The 19,563-nt window shown below is 42.2% G+C and overlaps 1 long non-coding RNA gene across 1 annotated transcript in view; it reads left to right on the top strand.

The window, feature by feature from the left end:
- The first annotated feature begins 13,414 nt into the window (after nucleotides 1-13,414).
- Nucleotides 13,415-19,563, top strand: part of LOC110291989 (uncharacterized) — a 28,930-nt gene continuing 22,781 nt past the window's right edge. Inside the window, exons 1-3 of the long non-coding RNA XR_002377629.1 lie at nucleotides 13,415-13,588; nucleotides 16,575-16,606; nucleotides 17,502-17,700. This is a non-coding gene — a long non-coding RNA (uncharacterized LOC110291989). The remainder of the gene's footprint in view (nucleotides 13,589-16,574; nucleotides 16,607-17,501; nucleotides 17,701-19,563) is intronic.

The following is a 19,563-nucleotide window of genomic DNA, read 5'->3' as shown; positions in this document are numbered from 1 at the left end:
ATTGGACTTACAGATAGTTGTGAGCTGTCCAACATGGGTGCTGTGAATGCAAACCAGGTCCTTCTCAAGAGAAGCAAATGCTCTGAACTATCTCTCCAGCCCATATCTCTTATTTAACAAAACAAAACAAAAAAACCACATAAGTTATCAGACAGCAGTATCTTCATTGGTGTCTACAGAATAAATAATGCCATAGGCTTTACTGTACGGAGACCCTGATGGAACAACCACACCATTAGCATGATGCAGTCACTCTGGTGCCCACACCTTCCCCTTCTGGGATAATATATCTCTTTTTAACACACATAAACATTCTAAAAGTTCCATTCCTCTAGAGAACCCTTAAAAATTCATGACTAAACTATAAAGCTCTTATATTTTCTTCTTTAATTTCTCCTTCAGCATATACTGGCCTCTTTACTGGATACTTAATATCATAAAAATTTACACTCTCAAATTACTCTCGTTAAGTTCACCATTTAACTTTATTTTGTGCAGTGCCAATTTCAAATGCAAATCTATCATTCTCAGTCTCTTGATATGGGTCCACTATGACGGTAAAGGACCTGGCCTTGTATATCAGAGCACATTTCCTGGGCATACGGCCACAAAGTGTTGGCATGACAGCTTGACAATCTTGCCATGTGAATTTGGGTTAGATATATCTAGCCTCCGATGTTCTATCCACAAAACAGAATTAATCTCACCCTCATCACAGAGATGATATAAAAACAAAACTAGGTGTTAGTTTACTTAGTGTCTGTCAGGAAACTTCTGAACACTTCATGGTCATGATACTAGTACACTTAACTCTGTGGAAGACAAGGGTCCCTCTGAGTCTACATTCCCAACATCTCAGAGGATAGAAAATAAAGGCTGGCTGGCTGGTTGCAATAAATTTTAGTACTTCTCAGGGCACCTAAGAAATAAAACTGAAGTTAATAGAATTACTAGTAGTAGATCACACGACTCATAGAACAGGTGAAGTCATTGGAGGGGGGGACAGATCCTCTTAATTCCATGTTCCCAGGCTGACTCCTTGTCATTGACTTTCAGTGTTGACCATGGAGTTAGCATCACCTACTTCTTGTTCCATTTTAAGCCACAAAGTCACTCTCTCAGGGACATGTTTTATTGAATGTTCTTGCCAAGAGCTAATTGAATGTGCTATGACCTTGCCAATGATGAGATAAACTTTAATTAAATTATCCAAAATAGCTCTTTTGGAAAAATGACAATTCAAAGCTTTTAGAATGAAGGGGGCTGAAAAAATAACAATCCAAATTTATTTTAGAAGAAAGGAGATGGCTAAGAGCACTCATTGCTCTTGCAAAGGACCTGGATTACATTCCCAGCACCCACATGCAGCTTACAACTGTCTGTGACTCCAATTCTAGGGACTATAATGCTCTCTTCTGGCCCTTGTGGGCAATGAACAAACATGGCAGCCATACCTACACTCAAGTACACAAACATATACATAAAAATTTTAAAAATGTTAAAAGAAGAAGGTGAAGCAAAAGAAGGAGAAGAGGAGAAAGAGGGGGAAAGAAGAAAAAGGAGGAGAAGGAGGAGGAGGAGGAAGAGGGCTTTAGCCCAGTGTATCCTGAACCAGGGTGCTGCTCTTGAACTCAAAGTTTATACCATTGCTCTGCACCTCTAAGACAACAATTTTAAGGTTTTGTTTCTAGAATTGTCTACCCAATTGAATTAAATATTGGTAGTAAACCATCTTCACACTTTCACATTGCCTACCTTTTATGATACAGAGGTGATATACATATGATATAGAAGTGATACAGAGGTATATACACAACTGCATACATTTTTAGACCGTGATAAATGAAAACAAGAATCACAGAAACATTGAAGGATGAATATTTTATGTCAAAAAAAACCAGAACCAACCATCTTCAATAAGATTAAAATGCAATACAGAATACCGTATAAAAATCTTCAAGATAAATTGTGTATGGGGGTGGGACTGAGCTCAAACCCAGCCTATTGTGCTTTCTAAGAAACACTAAACTACTGACCTATTCCACCAACCCTTCAAAGGATTTTTATAATTAACTCCATCTGTAATATTTTATTCTCAGTCAGTGGTTCTCAACCTTTGAGTCATAACCTCCTTGTGGGTCAAATGACCCCTTCACAGGGTTGCCTAAGACTATTGGAAAACACAGATGTTTACATTACTATTCAGTTAAAATTCCAGTTCTAAAGAACAATAAAGATAATTTTATGGTTGCGGGTCACCACAGCATGAAGAACTGTATTAAAGGGTCACAGCATTAGGATAGTTGAGAAACACTGTTCGGAATGCAACACTACACAATCGTCAAGGCCAGAATGTGTTTGTAGATTTGAAAGACTATGACAAAATCTGTCTAATCTAGCTAATGTCAATTTTATCTTTCATCTATGAGCAAAGTTGTTAGCTTTGGGATGAAAATAGCTAGGGTAGGTGTGCCTTTTATTACATTCAAAACAACTGACTATGCAGTCAGCACCAACTAAGTTTGAAATGAAAATATATCTAACCTGTGGAAAATAGGCAGAGAAGATGGCTCAGTGGGTATGGTGCTTGTTGCACAAGCACAGGACCTGAGTTTGATCCCAGCAGCCATGTAAAAAGCTGGCTTAGTGATACACATCAGATATCCCATTGAGGAGAACTGGAGACATGATAATCTCCTGGACTTGCTGCACAACCTGTTAGTCAAAAACAGTGGCAAACAAAATGAAGTGGAAGGCAGCCTAGGAAGACACTCAACATCAACCCACAGCTCCACCCAACATACACATACGTGTTTATATACACAGGAATACACGTACACACATGCAAAACAAGGACTTAAATGACCTAAGTGTAATATTAAAGAAATAAGGTAGTGTTGCTGCATAATGTAGACATTAAGAGGCTGTGGACAGAATCCAGACCTCATGTGTTTAACGCTGACATTTCTATCAACAATTCTCCCCAATCTCAGAGCCCTAAGTTGTTTCCTTATGAAGATGGAAATGTGACAACAGTCACCTCCTGTGGCTTCTGTAATGCCTAACAAATTATTGCTTGGAAAGGAGCCTGGAATAGACATGACCAAGCATCAGCCTACAGACTGAGTGCACCCAACACCAACTGTTAAAACTATTTAAAACGTTATCGGATTTTTTTTCCAATGACTTTTCTTGTAACTTAAGAAAGTGGTTCTTGAACATGAACTTTGTGGGTCACAAGGTTGTTGTGATGGACTGTTCAAAGGTTAGACACCCTCAACTGTGTACACAGTGTAAATATTAGAGTCAGGAGGTTGGCTCATGCCGGTCACCTAGACACTCAATCACATCACAGTCACAGAGTCAGGATGGTTTCTGTGAGTCTAAGGCTACAAGTAAGAAACAGGGCAGCTGTAAAGTAAGACCCCATCTCAAAATGCATACATATTGGGCTGGGCTGGCCCTGCGCATGAGGTAGCATGGGTGTGTGCTCTCCTTTCATTCCCTGTGGCAGCACAGTATTGCTGGCCCGGTAAAGGGAATACAGAAGAGCAGGTCCTGAGGGTGTAAGAGAGGAACAGGTGGCCCAGCCACTGGATGGCTGCAGCACTTGGGAAAATGGGCCCCATGCCTTGACTGGGCAGCACAGTGGGGCTGGTTCTGGAAGCATGGCTGTGGTTGAGCAGGACCCAAGGGAATAGGAGAGCTGACCCTGCCTCCTGCTGATGGCAGCATTGGGTGAGCTAGCCAAGGCAGGGCTGGAAAGCTCAACCTGGTGATGCAGATAAGGGAGTACCATTGCACTGATGAACTCAGTTACCACCCAGGCCCAGATCCAGGACTTTGAGTTAGTCCACTCCAAATCTATACAATGTGCAAATGGCTGGGACTCATAAAAGGGCCAGTTCTGCTGATCCAAAGCTACAAGATCTCCATGGCACAAGGTAACAATAGGATATCTGGGAGGAAGCCCAGTGAGAATCCTATACTAATGGTGTCACAAAGCCAGAGATTTCAAACCAAACCAATGACTCATTGCAAAGAACATTTGCAGGTGAAGATGTGTGGACAAAGAGAGGTACTGTGGGATACACAGTGACACACTACAGCTTCCACAGTGAGATGTTTTCTATGCTTTGTTTGTTTAGTGTGTGTGTGTGTGTGTGTGTGTGGTTTTTTTTTTTTTTTTTTTTTTGAGGGGGAGTGTTGTGGCCTGCCCACAGTCCACAACACGAACGGTTCAACTGAGAATGGCAGTTCGAGCTGAAAAGAGAGGAAGCTAGATGGGGCGGAAGAAAGAATGGGGCCAAGACAATTCCATGTTCAAGGCCCACCTTTACTAATTTCAACATTCAGTTATAAAGGAAGGGGGAGGGATCCCAATTTCCCACCAAGTAACTCGGGGTCCAGTAGCAGGACGAACACGTGTGTGTCTCCAAGCAGCAAAGCTGGCAGGGTCCAGCAGTGGGCACGGCAGAACGAATGAGCAAGAAACTCCACCCTTGAGCAAGCAGGTTCAAGCAGGTGGGGGAAGGGAGACCACATCTCCTACCATTAGTTAACAAAAAAATAAAAAAAGAAAAGGCTGGCCTGAGGCAGAAAAATTATCTATGCTAAATAGTTCTGCCTGAGTTCTTAGGGCTAAAGAAAAAACCTGTTTCCGTGGGATTCCCTATCTTTTCTAATGGTAAACTGTATCTGGCTAAGACTGTCCTTATTATCCTAGTAAACCACTAACAGAATAGTGCTGAGCTGTAGGCTCTGACTTTATAATGCTAATTAGTGCTGAATAGGTAACTACCTGGTTGCATTTTAAGTAGGGCGTTGGAACCCTGGCTAAGTTTGACCGAACAAATTTAGAATAACACTGAGTTGATATTCCTCCGCAATTTTGGATGACAGGCGGGGAAACATGGAGAAGGGGCAAGACCGGCTGGCTCCTTAGTACAAGGCCAATTGGCTTTTTTATTTGGGTGGGAGGCAGTGAAGGGCTTGCCCTTTCGACAGTATGGTCTCCAACCTCTCTCCCCACTATTAATTAAGTTTAAATAGGCAACGCTTAACTGAGGTGATCAAATGATTTTCTCATCCGTAGATGAGTGGGCCTTTAACCTTGGCTTGGGTGGACATTGACCCGATTCCTCCCGTGGGTGTTGTCAGGACCCACATCTGTGGCTCTTGGTATCTTTTGGGGAGGGGAGGCAGAGCCTTAGGTATTTTTGGTTTTTAGCTGGAATCAGATACCAACCTCCTTCAAATCAGGTGTGTCGCACAGGGAACTCAGAAACGGTCAAACTGGACCTTCCCCCGCAGTAATCTCCTGCACCAAGCGGTAACCATACTGTATTCGTATGATCACGAATCAGTATGCGCAGGTCTGAGTCCTGCATGGTCTCTAGTGGAGACTTGTCAACCTCAGATTTAGCAAGGCCTAGACAAGAATTATGTCATTAGTAACACCACGAATTGTGGCTAAAATAGGAGCTGGAAGTCTTTCCTCCTCATCCCTGTTATTCCCTAGCCTGAGGAACTAAGGACACCTTGCAGTAACAGCAAGGGTGAAAAGCCAGAGGCCAGCTAAGGGACTAAGCCCGTCTATCAAAATAAGAACTAATCTCTGTAAATATATGAAATTTCTACTTCCCTAGCTCTCTTGGTAAATCTAAGTTCTATCTCAGACTGAAAGCCACGTGCTGGAATGTCCTTGGAAGGGAGATAGCAGTAGTCACCTGTGTGCTCTTGGGGGAGGGGAAGGCACGCCTGCAGATCCGGCTGGAGAACCGTAGATTGACCTACTTGAAAAAAAGAAAGAAATCTAGACAATGAGAGAGTAGCAATGCAAATTTTCTTTTTGGAGAAATCCAGGTACTTATTCAGATGCAAATTGTAAAGCTAAAGCTAGTCTCCGGCCTCCTGTAGGGGATTTGGCTCAGAGGAAAACAGCGTTTCTGGGAGCTTCCATTCCCAGCTGAATTCTAAGCACAAGAGGGATTTTAGTCTTTAGAATGATACTTACGAGAAGAGACAGGGTCTGTGTTTACCTGACGAATTAATCTCTCTGGCAGCCACCGTGCTCCATCTTCATCTCATGAAAAAACACAAACCAAGCCTCTTCCCCAGATTAGAACCAGATCCGGACCCTTCCATTCATTAGTCAGGGGGTCCTTTCATTTTACCAATGCATAAGAATTAGAAGTAACTGGATGCCAATGGCGGTCCGCTGCAGACTGTCCTTTAATGTCAGTTTGCAAAAAGTTTAGGACAAATAAGGTGAAGGCAAGATGAGCCTTTGGTGACCTTGGGGGATATAGCTGCCCCTCTTTTGTTTTAAAAAGCCAATTCTTTAAGGTGCTATGAGCACGTTCAACTATTCCTTGCCCCATGGGGTTGTAAGGAATTCCAGTTTTATGTTTGATACCGAATTCTTTACAGAATGCAATAAAGTTTTTACTAGAATAAGATGGCCCGTTATCTGTCTTAATAAGTTTAGGCAACCTCATGGCATTAAAGGCTTGTAGGCAATGATCAATTACGTTTTTTGAAGCCTCCCCTGTATGCAGAGAAGCAAAGAGAAATCCTGAACAGGTATCAATGCAAACATGTATATATTTTAGTTTTCCAAATTCTGCATAATGGGTTATATCCATTTGCCAAATATGATTAGGCATAAGGCCTCTAGGATTGACTCCTAGATGTGGCACTGGAGATAATGTAATACATTTAGGACATTGTTTTACAATCATTCTTGCTTGCTCCTTAGTGATCTTATGTTGGAGCCTTAGGGTATGGCTAGAGAGATGAAACCTTTCATGATCACGTTGGGCCAGAGCAATAGGATCCGAAACTAAAGCTTCTCCTATTAGAGCTCTGTCAATGCAATCATTACCCTCGGCCAGAGGCCCAGGAAGACCAGAGTGAGACCGTATATGGCCAATATAAAATGGATTTTTCCGGGCAAGAATGATGTTTTTGCAATTCTGAAAATAAGGATCCTGACGGCGTATTGAAGTTAAACGTACCACAGGTTTCCAATAAGGGTACTGACTGAGCAACATATAAACTGTCAGTAAAGATATTAAAAGCCTCATGTACAGACTGAAAGACCTTTAGTACTGCTGTTAATTCGGCTAGCTGAGTCGAGAGACCAGGAGTTTCTACGATAACCTGTTGATTATTAATAAGATATCCAGCTCGCCCTTTAGAAGAGCCATCAGTAAAAATCAATAGAGCATTATTTAAAGGCTGTAAAGAAGTCATCTTAGGAAATATCATATCATGTACATTTAAAAATTTTATCAACCTGTCTTGGGGGTAGTGGCTGTCTATAGTTCCATTAAACCCTATTTGTGCAAGCAACCAATCTGTACTATGCTGTTTCAGCCAAGTGTCCTGACTTACGCTGTAAGGCTGAACAATGATATCTGGCTCTTTTCCGAAATAAGTCAATGCCTGCCTTCTTCCAGTGATAATCATTTGAGCCACTGCTTCGTGATATGGCAAGATATTACGTTTGGGAGAAATCCTCGAATGTATCCACATTATAGGAAATTTTTGCCATAGCAGTCCTGTAGGCACATGAGTCGTATTAAAAATTAACAGGTGCAGCGGCAAGGAGTAATCTATATAGGTAACGAATTGCTCTTCAATAGACTTTTCCACTAGCTGTAAGGCCAGCAATCCTTCTGAGGTTAGGGATCTAGGGGAAGTGGGATCAGAACTCCCTTTAAGAATATCAAATAAAGGTTTCAACTCCCCTGTAGTAAGCTTTAAATAAGGGCGAAGCCAGTTAATATCACCTAACAATTTTTGAAAATCATTTAAGGTCCTTAAGTTATCTCTACGAATAATGATCTTCTGGGGAAAAACAGCTTGATCAGTGAGTCTAAAACCCAAATAATTATAAGGATCCTGAGTTTGTACCTTTTCAGAAGCAATTTGCAATCCCTTATCAGCTAGGGCTTTTTGTAAACCTTTATAACACAAAAGCAATTCTTGGGGGTCCTTTCCCGCCATCAAGACATCATCTGTGAAATGAACGATGTAAATATTTGGCCATTGTTGTCTAACAGGCTGAATTGCTTTCGCCACAAACCTTTGACATAATGTGGGACTATTAGCCATCCCCTGCGGGAGAACTGTCCATTGATATCTTTTCATGGGTTCCTTGAAATTTACAGAAGAAACACTAAAAGCAAATCTCTCACAATCCTTTGGATGCAAAGGGATGGTAAAGAAACAATCTTTCAAATCTATAACAATCTTATAATATCCCTTAGGAATGGCTACTGGGGAGGGGAGCCCCGGTTGTAAGGTTCCCATAAGTACCATGGTTTCATTAACCTTTCTTAAATCTTGTAATAGTCTCCATTTTCCAGATTTCTTCCTGATAATGAAAATGGGTGTATTCCAGGGAGAATGAGACTCCACCAAATGTCCTGCTTCTAACTGCTCCTGCACTAGCAAAGAAGCGGCCTCTATTTTCTCTTTAGGTAAAGACCACTGATCCACCCACACCAGAATATCATTATGCCATTGAATTTTTTCGGCGTGGGATGCAGGCAAGATAGTGGCCGCTATTGAAAATACTTTAAACCTCTCATGTTAGAGTGGGGTTTAAGATCCTCAAAGGTCTTAATTCCCTGTCCTTTCTTTACTAGTTCACGACCAGGCAGGGGTCCCTGCCTGAATGTCTGCTCAGTCACCATCTCCTTAGAACTGCACAGAATAACACCCATCTGTGACAACAGATCTCTTCCCCACAGGGTCACAAGCAAATTTGACATAACCTATGGCTGAATCTTTCCTGATTTCCCTTCCTCATCTCTCCAGGTTAGCAATTTGGAACTACGTTTTGGGTTACTGGCGTACCCAATTCCTTGAAGGTGAGTCAAGGAAACAGTCAAGGGCCAGTTTGAGGGCCAGTCCTGCCCTCTTATAATCGTTACATCGGCCCCGTTATCTATTAATCCTTCAAAGCCTTTTCCATCAAGAGTCAATTTAAGGTTAGGTCTCTGATTAGTGATAGATTTCACCCAATTTACACCCGAGGAGTCAAAATTATTTTGTCCTTCCTCATTTTCAAGGAATCTATACAGTGACTGGCATAAAGGGATCAAAGTAAGTTGAGCAATTTTCTGATTAGCAGGTATAACACCATGAGGGCAAGCGGCTATGATTTTAAGTTCTCCCTCATAATCATTATTTATAACACCTGGGTAAATCTGCAGGCCTTCTACAATAGAACTGCTTCGTCCTAAGAGAAAGCCACAGGTTTCTACGGGCAGTGGTCCAAAGACTCCGGTAGGCAGAGTTTGGACTCCCACTTCTGGGGTTAATACTGTGTGGACAGTGGAACAGAGGTCCAGTCTTGCATTTCCTGGGTTTGACCTGACAAGCTCAAGAACTGATCTTGTTGGCTGGGCAGCAGATTTATAGCCCCATAAGCTGTCTTCTTTGAATAACTCGGGGCCTGGGGTTGACCCCTTTCCTCGTTTCCCAGCACTGGGCGGCTCAAAACCCTTGGTTTATGCTTACAATCTTTTGCCCAGTGGCGGCCCTTCCCACACTGGGGACATATTCCTGGGGTACGGCCTGTTTGTCTACCCTTGGCGCCCTTGTTCTTAGGACAATTACTTCTAAAATGATCCAAACTTCCACAATTAAAGCATGCATTATTCCCTCGTTTCCTCGAGAACATTGCTTGCGCGTGGGTTCCCTGCGAGAACTCGCAGGAAGGCCTGATGTCTGCGCAAAGACGGACATATCCCGCCAAATCTGTCTGTCCCTTATGCGGTTGAATTGCAGCTCGGCAAATTGTGTTAGCATTCTCATAAGCCAGTTGCATAACGAAGGGACTACCCGTGTCTGGGCTTCCAAGGACTCTACTAGCTGAAATCAATAGCCTGTCCACAAAGTCCTGATATGGTTCATCAGAACCCTGTCGAATGCTAGCTAAACTTCCACCAATATCTCCTTTAACTGGCAACCTTCCCTAAGCGCAGCGTGCGGCTGTCGCAATTTGCGCGTACACTGCAATGGGAAAATCAATCTGATTTGTCTGTCCCTCATATGGACCCTCTCCTAAAAGCATGTTGCTATCCCAGTCTGAGTTACCAGCCTGAGCATTAGAAGCAGCAGTTTTCTTACTGGCGTCTCGCCATTCAGAATCCCAAAGCAAAAAATCTCCTCCTGACAGGGTAGCCTTGGAAAGAGTCTTCCAATCTGAGGGGGTTAAGTGTGACTCCACAACTGTGTCCAGTAATGCTTGAGTGAATGGGGCTGAAGGACCGTATTGCACAATAGCCGCCTTTAACTCTTTTATCAACTTGAAATCCAAGGTCTGGTAATGTCTGGCCCTAGTATCTTGCTGATCAACTACCTCGACCACAGGAAAGGCTAGCGTATTAGATGAATTTTGTCCTTTCCCACGAGCCTGACTCACAACTCTTTCTAGCGGCACCTGGTGAACTACAAAAGAGTTACTCTTCTCCGCTTCTGAGATCTTTTTTAGTTCCCGAAGCTCATTAGTCAGCCTCTGAAGCTTAATCTCAAACTCTAACTCGCTTGGCCGTGTGTCCCTATGAGTAGCACCTCCCGAAGTGGTGACTATAGGTGAAGCAGGAGATTCACAAGAGGACCAATTCTCATTAAGGTAATGGGCAATTCCTCTATCTGAGTGATTTTTGTTAAAATTCAGTCCATCATCAGAGTTTCCACATTTATCAATTTTTGAGTTAAGAAGATCTTTTTCTGAGGAGGCCTTCTCTGATAGGCACTCCTCCTGAGATACCACAAGCTCCGCCTGAGGGCAATTTAGCCCTGGAGAAGTTGCATCTTTTATAGCATCATTTACGAGCGCCCAGAGGCCTAGGGTAAAATTATCTGTCTGAGCGATTTTCAAGGCCTCACCAACTTTCTCCCAGGTTCCACAATCTATCATTTCTTCTTCATTGAACCATGGGCAACAGCTATCTATCTTATCTAAAAAATTTCTTACTAATTGTACTTCAAGCCTTACTCCTCTGGCCTGAAACAACTGAAAACTAAAAACAACCGCCTGATCCATGACTTTAAACTCTTCCTTCTTCCACCTAAGCAGCTTTCTAAAAAGCTGCGGCACACCACCTGTTTCCGTATCTAGTTCCGATTAACACGCTGCTGAACCAAGCAGAACCAGTGTTGGGTTAGCACTGATTCAAACTTAATTCGTATCCTACCGCATCCTCAGCAACACTTTACAAAACTGAAATTTTAAGCTAGCGCTAGCATGTGTACCTGTCCGTTGCTCCGATGCCCGATAAGAAGATCCTTTCCTTTCTTGTGGAGCTCCACACAGCAGCGGTTTCGCTTAGCATCCCTCTGCCATTCTTCAGGTCCCAGTTCTGGCGCCAAACTGTTGTGGCCCGCCTGCAGTCCACAACACAAACGGTTCAACTGAGAATGGCAGTTCGAGCTGAAAAGAGAGGAAGCTAGACGGGGCGGAAGAAAGAATGGGGCCAAGACGATTCCATGTTCAAGGCCCACCTTTACTAATTTCAACATTCAGTTATAAAGGAAGGGGGAGGGATCCCAATTTCCCGCCAAGTAACTCGGGGTCCAGTAGCAGGACGAACACGTGTGTCTCCAAGCAGCAAAGCCGACAGGGTCCAGCAGTGGGCGCGGCAGAACGAATGAGCAGGAAACTCCACCCTTGAGCAAGCAGGTTCAAGCAGGTGGGGGAAGGGAGACCACAGGGGAGGTTGCCAGGGCAATGAGCAGATATGAGGGGACAGGGAGATGAGCAGGACTGGGGTGTATCATACAAAACTCAGAGTCAACAAAAGTTGTATTTTTTTAAAATCTATGAATAAATGATTGCTTATTTCCAATATCAACTCCAATGTCCAAAGGGTCATAAGAAGATAAAATGGTCTTTAAAATATAAGTATATACATATTAAATATGACTGTTAGCAAATGTAAAATCCTGCCTACTGAAAAGTGTCACCTTTAGTTTCTAAGGATACAACTACTTGAATCCCAGTAACAGCTGAACAACTACTCTGATGAATGAGAAGTCCTAAATCTTCATAAAATCCTAACCTATTTGACAATGTGACTGGGAGGAGGAAAGGGGTGACTTCGCATTTGGACAGCCTGGCTGGTGGGGAAGGCTCAGGCTTGGCATCTTGCTCACTAGCCAGATGATGCTGGTCAGAATGAACACAGCCGTCGTAAGCCTCAGTTTCTCAAGCATAACCTTGGTATCAGAGATACCATGTAGAGGTATTATGACACCCTAAAGAAATAGATTTATGATTTCCTGTTGCCTAAAAGCCAGCCAGTCTGTGTAGGATCACTCACACGTGTAATCCCAACAATCAGGAAGGACACGGAGGCAGAAGGAATGCTATGAGTTTAAGGTTGGCTTCAGCTCCATACTGAGTTCTGAAACAGCCTGGACCACAGAGTGAGACCCTATATGGAAAAAAAACCCAAATGAACAAACAAACAAACAAATAACAGTATCTCATCCAAGTTCATTTGGACTACTGTACCCAAATACTCTGGACAAGGCAATGTCCAAACAAAAGAAATGTACACAACTCCTCGCAGTTTCATACCTTTCTAAGATCAAGGAGACATTAGACTCACAGCCAGGACTCTTTTCCTAACATGCTTGCATGCCACTGAACATACACAGAGGAGACAGGGCAGAAGACACCACTGGGGTCTATCTGGAGTCTTTTTGAGAGCACTGACTTCACTGTTTTCATGACCCAGTCACCTCCAAAAGTCCTACCTCATTTAGACTTCATCACGAAGAAAGGAAGAAGCTTGAGGCCACCATGTTGCGGATCCTTTTCCCCAGGGTTCAAGATTATTTGCATTCCCCATGTTGAGTAGCTCCTCCTCTGCAGCTAATGGAGCTCACAAGCTCCATGGGGCTCCTGGATAAGCCTTGGAAGCACAACATTTGTCAGACACTAAGACAGGGTCTAGGGTACTAGGATCTGAGGTTCTCTATATGGTTTTGTTGCTGTAAAGAAACAGCAAGACCAAGGTGTCTGTTGCAAAGGCAAACATTTCATTGGAGCTGGTTTATAGTTTCATAGATTTAGTCTATTATTATCATGACAGGAAGAAAGGCAGCATGCAGACCAACATGGTGCTAGAGGAGCCAGGAGTTCTACCAGGAGGAGACTCTGATTCCACACTGGGTAGAACTTAAAGCTCCCTGGCACAGTGACATACTTCCTTCAACTTTCACACATACTCTGACAAGGAGACTCCTCCTAATAGTGCCACTCCCCATGGGCCATGCATTCAAAGTATGAGTCTATGGGGGCCAAACCTATTCATTCAAACCATCACAATGGGTGTGCGGAGTGATGCCTGAGATAGGGTCTGGGGTACTGGGGGCTGAGACTCTCCTATGTGGGGGTGGAGGGCAGTATCTTGACTGATCCTGAGATGGGGTCTAGAGCACTGGGAGCTGGGCTTCTCTTATGCAGGAGTGGAGTATGGGGTGGTCGACTCCTGTGTACACAGCATCTGCCAGTAAGAGGGATGTCAACTCTCTTCTAACCAACCACCAGCTTCTATACTCGGTGAGTAAAGGGGAATCCCCTGGAAACTGTGTGTCCCCTCAGATCCAATTAGGAGGCAAAAATCATGCCTGCTATTTAATCAGAGAGAATGTAACTGAAGAATGGCTAATGTTGAATGAATCTATCTCAGTAATGATCTGAAAAAGCCAGAAAAGAATTCTGAGGTGGCCCCCACAGCACTGCTGTCCATTGAGATGGAGGCCCACCTGGATCAGATGTCTTCTCTGATCTGAAGGAGAGACTAATGAACTAACTGTTTAGAAGGTAGAGTCAGAGGCTGGGGATGAGGTCTGAATCCCTGAGATAAAGCTGGCCTATGTTGGCCGCCAGAACTCAATTGCTGTTGGGGTTAACACACTTGCCACCAGGTGAGGAAGCACCACTGGGTTGACTCAGGAAGGTGACCCTGTTATGAAGAAGAAAGGCATAAGGAAACAGAAGTGGGAGGTTTCTTTTGTTCTCTCCCTCTTTCTTCTCTCCCACCCCACAAGCCACACTTATCCCACCACCCACTGGCAACACTTATGAGAAACTACTGATAGAGCAAAATAACATTGGTTGAGCTCTTGTCTCAGCAGACATGCTCAAATGTGATAGGGTGGTACTCAAATCTGGACCACAGTGAGTGACAGGGGAAAGCAGAAAGCAGACAAAAACTGGGAGAGAGAGGTGACACTGGGGAGCATGAAGTGAGTCAGGTGCTGGCTGAAAGAATTTTTGCTTAGAGTAAAACCTTACTTTGATTTCAAATAAAGTCATAAGAACCTTGAAGGGCAGTTCCCACTGAGAGCTACAGCAGCCACTTGAGAAATCAGGTGAGATGCATCCTACGAGACCAGATGCTGGTTGATTGAAATGGTATGAGGTACAGCATGGGAACACAAGGATGCTCGTGGGAGTGCCAAGGACCAGGATTCTGGATGAAACAATGTGGAGAGGAGATAACTGAGCAGGGAGGGAGGCTTTGAGTTTTCTTGAATTCCAGAACCATTGACAGGAAAATCCATTGAAGAAAGGTCTCCACTCAGAGTGAAAAAAAAAAAAAAAAAAAAAAAGCCCAAGGGCTCCCCAACTGGTAGAAAATTTATCATCAGGAGATTAAAAATGAGGCACCAGTGGAGTCATTTTCTGACGGTGTGGAAGCAAGGCAAGGTGAGGGTACATGGCTGCCAGCTGATTATCAAGAAAAAGGTATATAGGTTAGAAAACCAAGTGACTGAGGGTGAAGATCATCAGGATTCTTGGAATGAAGACAGAAGGAAACATGGCATCCTCATTATCAAATGAGTAAATAAAGGGTTATGAGACAATAACTACTGCAGTCAGTGTGGAGTCCCCATGGGCTGTTTGGAGTCATTTCTGGTGATAAAATAGGAATGAGAGAAAACCTAAGGAGAACAAACACACATAAGCCATTCAAGAAGCAGTGTGTGCCATTGCTGCCTTCAATTTAGAAAGTAATGTTTAGAGATGTCAGCAAGAGAAACAAGAAGTAGATTTCAATCATCTAAATTAGCAACATCATGAATTATGAGAGAAACATTTTTAATGTGAGCAGAGGTTCAGAAAACCATAAGCAAATAACTGCTTGAAAAAAAAGTCAAATATCTCTTGGCCCCCCTGCATCACCTGCACGTCTGCCTGCAAGACCCAATATCCTGAAACCCAAAATCTCAGTGTTATTTTTGACACAAGCACATTTCGATTTGAGGTTTGTTTCTTCAGGGTCTTTTCAGAGAAAATATTAACTAGACCATCTGTTAGTTCTGCTTAATTTAGAACTTCCTGGGGACCCTGGGTAGAAATCATCTTCACACAATCTGCAATTTAGAACATCCTTTTTGTATAGAAAAAGCAAGCCTCTTGTCTAAACCAAAAGGTAGTTGTACCAAGGACGATGTAACATAAAGAGTACAGCCAATATGGAATACTGTTTTATGATTTATACTTTGGATTTAGAACCCCTGCACCTTGCAGTGATTCACTGCTACACTGATAAACACTTTTGATGATAGTAGATTATGATGATGAAAATGATTGCAGCCTTCTCTAGGATTTTAGCCCTTGATTCCAAAAGTACAACCTGACTCCCTTAAATATGGAATTACTGAAGGAAGAAATGAAAGAACCCAGCACTATTATAAACCACTGTATTAGTAAAACCAGAGCCTTGGAGGTGACAGCAGTCAGTTGGTGGCTGCCATTTGTTTTAAGCTGACAGAAACCAAAGCCCCACTTGTCCACCTTTCAGAGTTGGTTTTAAATGGTGTTTCTTTTGTGGACTTGTATAAGTCATTTTCTTTCTTGCCATGCTGCTCACATCCCCCCTTGCCCTGATTTTATCTGCCTTCCTTTCATTTCCTAATTGTGTAGAAACAGGAACTCGGTAGCTTGCTTCCTGCTGGTCCAGAACAAAAATACTTGAGTCAGAAGGAAGAGACTATTTATTCTCAGTTGCTCATTGCATACTCTAGGAGGCCAATATATATATTCACATTTTGTTTGTTTTATTACAGTTTTGTGCAAGGTCTGTTTGTTTTCTTATATGCAGTAAAGGACATTCACTAACTTAGATAGTTTACAAAATGGGAAGACAAATTCACGGTTTAATGAATAAAAGTTTAAGAAAATTTCCAGAACTTAAACTTTAAGTGGAGATTTGAGAGATTAGAAGGGAAAACTTGAACAAGATGACAGATGGCTCTAGTGGTCCCTCAGGAGCCCTGGGGACATTTAGACCCTAGACCTTCTACTGAGCCCATGGCTATTTAGAAGTGTGGAAGGCAGAGCTGTAAAGGTCGTTTGCCATTCCTACCTTCTTTGTATTGTTTCTTCACTTTTCTTCATGAAGTGTGTGCACACTCCATCAAATAGACCGAAGCAATCAAACCCAGACCAAAGCAACCAAACAGTGAACACTAATCTCTGGATGATCTATATCTTTGCCTTTCCTGACACTTTCATCTTGACTTTGTGCCTTTCACAGCTCCAAATCAGAGTGAGATCCAAGAGTAACGGGTATGTGTTTACTTAAGCCTTTTATTAATTTATTTTTAATTTTGTAACTTTACATGTATTTTACTTCATTTTAATCAAAGGGAGAAATGAAAATGAACTAAAGTAATAAAATATACAATCTTGTATTCTTTACATTCTATTACATCATTCAAACTTGTTTTTAAGCCCACGCTTATACACAAATGAGTTAAAACCAAAAGAGTAAATGAACACACAAACCTATCGATAAATGAATGATTAGTATGGCAAAATGAGGAAATGTGTATGTTTAAGTTACGTGCTTTTCCCTCTTGGTTAATAAAGGTAATGGGAGGAGTGTGTTCTTTTAGGAATCTTCAGGATGCAGGACCACAGCCATTTCTCCCCACCTCAGACTAGCTGCCTGCTCTGATAGGCTTACTAAACAAATTCCAGATTCCCTTAAACTCCACCTAATTTCACTCTTCCTTGATCTCCTAGTTCAAGACTCAGCAAGCATATACTCTTCTACCAAGTCTCTGAGTGACGTTGGCTACTGTGATACAAAATTAGCCAGAGACAATAGCCAAACAACTGGATCATCTTTGGTTCAAATAAAACTTTATTTAAAAATCAGTGACTGTGCTTGGCACTGCTCTAGCCAACACCACTTGTCAATAAAGCTCGAGTTGTAAAAGGATATCGCTCAGGGTCACTCAGCTGAAGTTGCCACAACTGCTAGGACAATGCTTGGTAAGGCACAGTCCAGCATTCTTTTTCTGTCCCAAAATATTTAATTCTTCATTTTTCATTCTTCTTCAGTTATAGTAGTAACAGCATTTCACCCAAAAGAAACTATAATGCATTTTCATTGTTTCATATTTGGTTCAATTCTGTTTTCAAAATAGTCTTAGAAATACTTCTTTCTTCCTACCAGCCTCTTCCACGTCCCATCACTGACTACATAGCTTAATAGCCAAGTATCTCCTAAGCTGAAATAAGCCATTATTGCTTTCATCTACTACCATGACCTCTCAGAAGTCTTCCCCAGCATCTTAGGCATCCAGCTCCTTGCTCAAGACTCCAGAAAGACTCTGAAAACAGGTGCCAACGTGCCTTACTCTTCAGCAATGCAGGTACTCCTCAAATTCATTCTCAGTGAACTCTTCCTGTAAAATCGACTGTGTCTCATACACAAAAAATTCAGGCACACAAGGACATACAACTCCCTTTTCCTCTAACCCTAATCAGCACTTTTAGGTGTGTCACTCCCTCACAAGACTGTAGACTCCATGAGATGATAGAACTTTCTCATATGTTGTGATTACCACTTATTCCCAGAACCCAAAACAGGACCTGACATGTTCAGATTGTTCAGAAAATATGTAGCTAGAGAGAGAATGAAAGTGGACACCTGACACATTCACAAACCAGCTTTGCATGCTGAGCATGCATAGAGAGGGCTGCTTTGATACTGTTCCCCTTATCCATGCATAGAGAGGGCTGCTTTGATACTGTCCAGGTTGTGAAGATGTGGGGACCATCTTCATCATCAATTGTTCCCCCATTTAAGACATTTGAAATAACTGGGATGATACAATGACAGATTCATTAGTAACTCCAATGATTTTTGTATGTTGGACAGATTCATAGTCTACACTTTAGGAAGTAGGAAATACACTGCTTAAGGCTTCCAGCCACATTTATCTAGATCTAAATAAGAAAAGGAAAAAATAAGTATGTGATCTTAAACTTGAAAATGGTTTTTCTGAAATGGGGACTTAAATCATTTTAATAATCTAAACATAGATTGGCTTTTGGGGTGAAGGGGAGGAAGGGGTGTTGTAGAAATCACTATAGAGTCTTATCATTGGGCTTTTTGTTTTGCCACATTTTAATTTGGATGGTGTTTTCTTGCCTTCCTCTTGAATGCTTCCACACACCATATTTACATTAATTACACTGAGACATTATTATAACACATGGCTAATTTGTTTTTTAAAAGAAGAAAAAGAACATGACCAAAAAAAATGTAAAAAATAATGCTTAGTGTATAATTTAAGGATTAAACTAAAACCATTAAATACAGGTCAGCATTTCTTTAACACCTCTAATCTATATTGTCACATGACTTGATTTGCCAGAACAATAGGGGGTTAAATGTCCTCAGAAGTGACCCTTTAAAGGGACCTAGGGCATTAGAATGCTTTTTTTTTCCTGCCTGTGCAACCACACTTACCATCATGAACATTTTCTAAATTTATGTTAGAGGTGTTATGTATGTCAGCAAGATGAAAGGGACATGATACACTGACACCAGCATAAGTACCCCACTGCCTTCTGAGGATCACCCACTGACGGGTTAAGACAATGTTTGAAGAATTAATGTCACCTTGAAAAAAAAATGAACTTGGTTTGTCTTAGGACAATTTATAGCCTCTCACCCCTCCCCCACATCATTGATTTGTTTTGAAACATACACATCTCCTTATTCCAATTTTGAAAATGGGGTGAAATTCTTGTATGAGCTGAAGACACAACTAACCCTAACCAGTTTGAATCTGGGCACCATAACACAGGGTGGAAAGTGTCTTCTTCCCACTGAAGCCAATTTGATTTGTGATTTATATGTAGTTTCAACATTGAATCCAGTACAGAAATTGGTAGGTTCTTGGCTCAGAGGTAGGGAAACCTGACTTTACCAAAGCTGTAACTCTTAAGGGAAACCGTTGAATCAACAATTGAATAGCTTCTGCAATTTGTCAGATAGAGTCAGTGGAAGGTACATTTTGCATTCTTCCAGTGGACAGTGGCTTCCTGGAGGTGACCAAAAGCAACTGCCACCTGTCTTCTCCTTCACCCACTCTGATTACCTCCTACCTGGATTCACCACAGAGATTGCATCTCTTTTCTGGGTTGGGGAGAGATGTCATGATTTGAGTTTTGAACTCTACTTGGGACCACCTTTGAAGACGAGCCAAGAAGATAACAGTGGAACA

This window comes from Mus caroli, unplaced genomic scaffold (genome assembly GCF_978045245.1).
Source record: "Mus caroli unplaced genomic scaffold, Mus_caroli_1 scaffold_3, whole genome shotgun sequence".
In the NCBI taxonomy this organism is placed as follows: Eukaryota; Metazoa; Chordata; class Mammalia; order Rodentia; family Muridae; genus Mus; species Mus caroli.
Note: the sequence above shows the minus strand (reverse complement) of the source record. Positions and strands in the feature narration are given on the sequence as shown.